The 8,136-nt window shown below is 39.2% G+C and overlaps 1 pseudogene; it reads right to left on the bottom strand.

Annotated features, from left to right (window-relative positions):
* LOC110257921 lies at window positions 5,575-7,897 on the bottom strand (annotated as a pseudogene).

Here is an 8,136-nt window from a genome sequence, read left to right as displayed (position 1 = left end):
ACTATTACTTGTCTTTGGGGATTATAAGGGATATCAGTGACATGTAAAATTCCCCAAACGTGACAAAATTCAGCAAAAGCCTTACTAGCACAAGCAGGTCGTTATAGCAATGAGGTCGTGATAAAGGGCTTCTTTCTTTAAGTACCCTCATTTAGTTACCCATTACAGCCTTATTAGGACTGTAGAAAGTATGTCCCAAATGGAAAACACATTTTTCAACCCTTTCTTTCATTGGTTTCATCAGGGAGCTGGCAAGAAGCAAGCAGCCCTCTTGGACTTCCCATAGCCCTGACTGTGGTATTTACAGCTATTCCTTACTTATCCTAACTTCTGTGATTTAGGAGCAGACTCTTACCATGTTACAAGGGCATTAGGGTGGCAAAATTCTGGCAAGGAGGGAATAATTTTTCCATCCCATTTTTTATTTGACATGGTTTCCCCTATAATTTGTGTTTAGCAAGTTTGTAAGCAAACTATTTGTTTCTTTGTTTACAAACTTGCTAAACACAACATTATATATATGGAATACTATAAAAATACATGGTCAAAATCATAGATTATTCTTTAACATTAGTTATTTGTCTAATGAATGAGACAAAGGATTTTCAAAGTACATACAAATTAAAGGCAGGGAAATTCATATAATCTCTTACTAAAAGCAGTATTTTAAGAAAACCTTATTTTAAGAGAGACTACATTAAAATTCAGGTTTTAAGTTAGTTTACTGTTAAAAGTAGTTTACTGAAAGTTTAAACTTAGTCAGTCCTGACAATGTATAAGATTTATTTCTCATTGTTCACTTCCCACAAACCTTCCATTATTTTCTGTATCCACTTTACTTTGTCCACTATTTTCCCTTTAGAGTAACAACCTATAAGAGAGACTTACTTTCTTTTCCCTTAATAAACATGTAATTCCATTATTCCTTCATTTTTTTTTCTACTGAAAACACACCTCCTACATTTTTTACAGGACACCTCAGGATGTCACCAAACATCACAATTAAGTCTTAAATGAGTTTAGTTTTTATTCAGTAACTGAAGCCTCAATATCTCATTTGAGTTGTATTAAATCTAGGTACACTACTTTATCATGCATACTAAATGTTGATGGCTCTAAAGACATGTATATATTCATTTGATCAACAAACTTTAATAGTAATGAATATCAACTACTGAATATCTTCCAGGTCACATGAACCCAAAATGGATTTACTTTATGTGTATTGAGAATTTATGTAGGTGCTTAATTTCTTTTAAGCCAGTTAAGCAGAGCTCTTTCATGAATTAATTTTGGAAATGCCATACACATACAAACAAGCAAAATGGAGACCTCCTATTTCTAAGTTTGAAGTTTTAGCCATAAAAAAAGATCCTCCTGTGTAAAACCTGTCAGTACAAAAGAGACCTGATTCAAAGTGTGTTCCTATTAATGCTGTAACAAGCACTCTTTGAGTATGACCTGTACTCCCTCCATCTTGACACACCTTCACAAATTCAGAGATGCCACCTGAATTTTTACAGAGGCCATTGCCCTTTTACAGCCGTGATTGGCATTTTTATATGCCAATTGATTCATTGACATCTCAGCTGCTTGAGAGTTTACCACCTGGCACCATCCCATTCAGTTAGGTGGTCCACAAATTGTGGGTAAGGTTCTGTAGGGCCTTGAAGATATTGTACAATCGATGCTTGGGTGTTTCTAATCAGGAAGTGTCATCCAGGCCCATTGGACTCCTACACACAGCTGTTCCTATGCCCAAGGATTGATTTTCCAGGTCAAGAATGGGCCCTGTCCCTACCAACATTTCAAAAGAATTGTGAACATTATTTCTTTGACTTAAACCAGCTTGTTCCTGACAGAAGTCCAACAGAATAGACCTCCAAATGAAATAATCTCCACCATCTAGGGTGGCTTTGGCTCTCATATGCCAATCCCATGGGGGAAGATGGAGTGTCTGCATGCTTTCTACCATGCTCATAGTAAAGGCAGCTGCAACTCCATTCTGAATCATACCATCATGAAGAGGCTTAAGAGCTTCAAAGTCAAAAGGGATGTGTGTATGCATATTTTGCCCTGTGACTTAAGGGTCAGGGAAAATAGTTACAGGGCATGCAGATTTTAGGGCTGATGGAAGGTAAGTCAGTGCTGCTTCCACAGCTAACGGTTTATTTAAATTCTCATCAAGAAAGGCATTATCCTGAGGTTGAGGGGAATAGAAGATATGATCTTTTCTTTATGTCCCCACAAGGGTTCCAAAATGTCCTTGTTAGTCCCCATGTGGAAAAAAACAGAAACAGAAAGAGAGGCCCCAGATGGATGGGTGTGCTTTAAATTTTCTCCCACATGATCCCAACATTCTGGGTCCATACTTCCTTCACCTGGAGACCAAGGGTTATGTTTAGAACAGTGTCAAACAATGCCTCTACCTTATATAGCCCCTTAGGCTCTATTATCCAATCCCTGGACTCTTTCAACATATCTTTAAGCAATTGAATATATTATGTAATTTATTGTGATTGACTCATCTCCATTGTTACCCTGGTTTACAGTTTCTACTTGCCAGCTCACAGTTGAGAATCCTTGGAGTTCCAGACTAGCCACTTTGCCTTCTGTACTTTCACTTCCTCCCGCTCATGGCAGAACTTTTTTTTTCTTTTCCAACCCATAGCTGACCTTCTCTTCCAGCCCCAGGTTGGACACCACTCTTCTCTTGTCCTGTGCTGCAGGTCAATGGGTGTCCTGAAAGAGGTATAACACAGAATATAAAACATCAGACACTTTTTACATTTTAAAAGTGGGGGACCAGGAGGCACTCTGTTCCTCTGAACAAAGGCCTATAGGCTCTAGCCCACAAGACTTTTATGAGGGAAAGTGACCTGTTTAGGGTAGTGAGCAAAAGTATGCTTGGGGAATGTCAAAGCTATCACTTAGTGAGATATAGGGAGACTACTTGAAATAAAACTCACAGATATGTACCTCTAGGATATAGTGCAGCTGCCTAGAGAAGAGCATGGTTCAATTATAAAGCCCCATTTTATTTTGACAGGGGACCCTGCACTTCAGAACCCTGCATCCATTGGCAAGCACGCTCATCTGTCTTTTGCCATCACAAATATTTCTTGGCTTATTGTGCTTTTGCACTACCGAGTTTGCTTTTGGCAGAGTTCAGCAGTTCAGTGGTCTTTAACAATCAGCAAACGATCCACAGCGCATACATTATGGACTACTACTCAGCCATAAAACAGAAGAAAAATAATGCCATTTGCAGCACCATGAATGGAACTAGAGACACACGTACTAAGAGAAGTAAGTCAGGAGGAGAAAGAAAAATACCGTGTGATATCACTATATCTGGAATACAACACAGGACATAGATGAACCTGTCTACAGAAGAGAAACAAACTCATGACTTGAAGAGCACAGTTGTGGTTGCCAATGGAGGGGATGAGGGAGTAGAATAGATGAAGAAGTCAGGGTTGGTGAATGCAAACTCTTAGATTTTAGTGGATAAGCAATGAGATCCTGCCATATAGCACAGGAAGCCATATCTAATCACATGTGATGGAACACAGTGGAGGATAATGTGAGAAAATGAATGCATGTGAATAACTGGTAACTATGCTGTACCACAGAAATTGACAGAATACTGTAAATCAACTAGAGGTAAAGTAAAATTGTACAAAGGATAGCCAGTATTCCTGTGTGTATTTTGCTCAGCTCGATGCCAATCACAACAACCACCAGCAACTTTCAGAAAGATTTGGTGATAGCTTGCACAGACCTCAGTGGGCTGCTCCCCTGGTCTAGAATGATGCCAGCCCAGACCCTCAGCAGTTGTTGCTTCTGCTGTTCTTCCCTGATTGCTGAACTCCCAGAGGACTCTTGCCTGCGATCGTGTTTGTCCAGAAGGTTCTGATGCTTCTTCCTGGTGAAGCTGGGTTCTTTATGTGCCACCGCAGCCCTGGGTCATGGGTGTCTGGGAGGGGGACTGGAGACATCTTGGAGTATTTTGATAAATACTTGGGATATTTACATGGGTGGCTTTTCCTTCAGTGCTTAAATGTATATAGAAACATATGTAGCTTTAATTTTTCATTAGTATATGTTAATTTTGGTATAATTTAATGCTTTGGCAAAGAGAGTTGTGTAGCATAGTAGAAAAGAAAACTATGGTAAGCTATGGTTTTGTTACAACATTTGCAGTTTTTTCTCAGTTTGACCATGATAGTGAAAAGTGAAATGTTTTTGAAAAGTACTTTGGGGTATGAGAACAAATATCAATCAACATTTTTGTGTATACGCTGATGAAGTGAAGTAGAGGGAAAATACTTTCCTAATAAGTCAAATGTGCCATTAATTATGCTATATCTACTCACCAGGTAGTGTTTCCATGGAGACAATCACAAATGGTAAAGGACTTGATGCATTTAGTAGCATTTGTCTTTTAAAAACCAGTATGTAAAAGGCGTAGACTTGTTCTTATTACATAAACCTATCAACATGTATTTTGATATAAAAGGCAAGTCCTAGAATTCATAGACACAGATTCAGAAAATAGAAAATGAGTTTCAGGTACAAAGTCTTCATGCAAATGTGTTACCTACTAGTCATGGGAGATTTACTGAGAATGGCCACAAAACAAAAAATGATGGTATGGTGCTGGACATGAAGCAGATGCAGAAAACACGTGCTTCTTAACAGATTTACTGCTAAGGCTTATTTCTGTTTCAGTGTGCCTATCATGGAAGTAATGGTTGTTTTCAATGCCAACTGCTTTTATTCTCCTTGCTGCAAAAGGTCAAAATGAGAGAAGTCTTAAAGTTTTATACACAATGTAAAATAGTAAAAATCCATTATTTTAATGTCAAATGAAAGGAGACCACATTTTATATGCATGTTATTGACTTATGTATAAAGATTAAAAAAAAAAACCCACATACACTACAGAAAGCAACAACAGGTTTCTTCATAGGTACTGTTATTGTGCATGTATTTGTTCTTTTTGGGTTGCAAGTGCAGCATAGGGAAATTCCCAGGCTCGGTGCACACATGTAGCTGCAGCTGCTCTGGCAATGATGTGGCATATGCCGGATGTGAGCTGTACCTGTGGCCTACAATCCTCAGTTTGCCTCAAAAGCCTAATCCTTAACCACTGGGCAGGCAAGGTATGGGACCCATATCCTTGCACACATGTTGGGCTCTTAACCTGCTGAGAGAGAGCAGGAACTCTGATATAGGTATCCTTAATATTGTGCTACTTTACTCTCTGTGGCAAAGGATCATATTGAAGTTGCTTTGGGAAGAAAAAACAAGTAATGGAGAATTTTATTAAGTAAAAAAAACCTCACATGATTATTAATTAAGCCTAGTGATCTGGATTAGTTTGTGTTTGTTGTTTGCTTGTTTTGGGTGATTTTAAAGTTTGGAATTGTTTTTTCTTTTTTCTCCTGGGGAAATGCAACAAACAAGGACATGCAATAAACTCTCAGCCTTCAATATTAATCATTGACTAGGTATTTCATTGAGTTGGATTTTTTCCAGCTTCATTCATTTTATTCCTCTAATATAAAATTATGTGTTGGACACAGTTGAAGCCTAGACCCTCTGCACAGAGGTTCTCATGTGGGTACTCACAAGGTGCTTAGTGAATTCCTGAGAAGCAGACTTGGAGAACACCATCTCTCCAGAGACTAGGAGTGAGATAGGTGTACTCTTGGAAATGGCATCAAAGGTGGCCTCAGGAGAGTTGCCCAGCTTGGCAGTGCAGCCCATGGTAGAAGTGTAGCAGTCATCAATTCCACATCAGCAGTAGCTTCTTAGGACAGGGGCTGAGACAATGCCAGTGGCCCTGGGGGCAGGGAAGAGGCACACCAGCATGGAGCCACAGTGGAAAGGCACTTTGCAAAGGATGATATGTGGCTTGCCAATCTTGTCCCCCGGGAGCCTTCACACTGCACCTGGATGATGGAGAACTTGACCAGAATGATGGCCCCATGGGTGGCAGTGGATACCAGCTTAGAGCATTTGGCACCAAAACCAACGTGTCCTTAGTAATCCCTAGTGTGACAAATGTCTTGAACATGGTCCTCCGACCAGCAAGTTCTGCTTCTGCACAGGCATCATCTTCATAGACTGGTCCTTGAAGGATGCCCCCAGGAAAAGTCGATGATCTCAGATTCTTTGATGGGCAGAGCAAAGAGAGAGATCTCTTTCTTCCAGGGACTTGATTTTCATGTCTTTGACTCGGTGGGCCACCTTGGTGATTGGGAGCTTTGTCTTCCTTGTCCTCAGCTCTGCCCCCTACAAGCTCCCCATCCTTGTCCTCATCTGCCTGGGCCATGACCCTGGCCTCCCTGCAGCTCTGGAAGCCTTTGTGGAAGAGCCTTGGTCTCCAGCTGTAGGTGCCCAGAGCCTCCAGCCTTCCTGGAGCCTCTGGCCCCTCCCACAACACCAGCATCATCTGCCTTTTAGTGTTTTCATGAGAAGGAAGTTCTAGATTTTTGAGGTTCAACTGGTTTTATAGAAATTGATCTGTATTGGAAAACTGAGTGTGGTTTGTAGGTATTTCCTTCTAGGGTTTAGCTTTTCTTGTCATCCTTTTAACAGAGACTTCCAAGGAACACAATTTAAAAAATATTTAGACTCAGTTTGTACTCACTTGTTAATATTTTCTTTTATGGACAATGCATTTGGTATCAAATCTGGCAGTTTGCCTAATCCTAAATTTGAAAAAATCTTACTTTCATTTTTTCTCCAAAGATTTGTATAGGTTTTACATTTTGTGTGGAATCTTGCTCCAATTTACGTAATTGTTCACTGTGGTGATACCTAAATTTTTGTTGTTGTAGTTTGTGTGTGATGTTCATCTATTTCAATACTTTGATGTTTGTTGTTTTTTGCCTATGATAGTTACCTGCTCAAAAGATTACCATATCTCCATTAAATTGTGTTTGCACTTTTGTGTAGAAACACATAAATGTAAGAGCATGGTTATGTTTTTGAGTTCTTTATTCTGTCTGACAAAACAGGGAAGGTTTTATTTCTTGTTTCTGTCCAATTTATATCTGTCTCTGCCAGTTAAATGCAGTCTTCTAGCCACCGTTGCTTTGCTGGGATTTTTATATTAGTTGGATTAAATCTGAAACTCAAGAAGCCATTTGACTAGAATCCATTATTTTCAAAATATCTTGAATCTTCCAATCCATTGATATTCTTCCAATCCAGAGTGCAGCTCCATATTTTCTTCATTTTTTTTAATACCCAGCCCCAGAATTTGGTATATTTACACTTCTTTTTCAACAATTCTTAACAGTACTGCATTTTTAATATCCATGTCCCTTTGTTAGAAGTACATGTTTGTGTATATTGATCTAGTATCCTGTGTCTATGCTGAATTCTCTGATTCTGTGTGTTTCTTAGTATGCTCTGGGATATTTATAGGTGTGCAATCATATCTGAAAACAGGGAAGGTTTTATTTCTTTTTTCTTTCTTTCTTTCTTTCTTTCTTTCTTTCTTTCTTTCTTTCTTTCTTTCTTTCTTTCTTTCTTTCTTTCTTTCTCCCTCCCTCCCTCCCTGCCTGCCTGCCTGCCTGCCTTCCTTCCTTCCTTCCTTCCTTCCTTCCTTCCTTCCTTCCTTCCTTCCTTCCTTCTTTGCTTTCTTTCTTTCTTTCTTTCTTTCTTTCTTTCTTTCTTTCTTTCTTTCTCTATCTCTCTCTCTCTTTCTTTCCTCTCTAACTCTCTCTCTCTCTTTCTTTCTCTCTCTCTTTCTTTCTTTCTTTCTTTCTTTCTTTCTTTCTCTCTCTCTTTCTTTCTCTCTTTCTTTCTTTCTTTCTTTCTTTCTTTCTTTCTTTCTTTCTTTCTTTCTTTCTTTCTTTCTCTCTCTCTCTTTCTCTCTTCCTCCCTCCCTCCCTGCCTGCCTGCCTGCCTGCCTGCCTTCCTTCCTTCCTTCCTTCCTTCCTTCCTTCCTTCCTTCCTTCCTTCCTTCTTTGCTTCCTTTCTCTCTCCCTCTCTCTCTTTCTTTCTTTCTTTCTTTCTTTCTTTCTTTCTTTCTTTCTTTCTTTCTTTCTTCTTTCTTTCTTTCTTTCTTTCTTTCTTTCTTTCTTTCTTGCTTTCTTGCTTTCTTGCTTTCTTTCT

Source organism: Sus scrofa, chromosome Y (genome assembly GCF_000003025.6).
Source record: "Sus scrofa isolate TJ Tabasco breed Duroc chromosome Y, Sscrofa11.1, whole genome shotgun sequence".
In the NCBI taxonomy this organism is placed as follows: domain Eukaryota; kingdom Metazoa; phylum Chordata; class Mammalia; order Artiodactyla; family Suidae; genus Sus; species Sus scrofa.
Note: the sequence above shows the minus strand (reverse complement) of the source record. Positions and strands in the feature narration are given on the sequence as shown.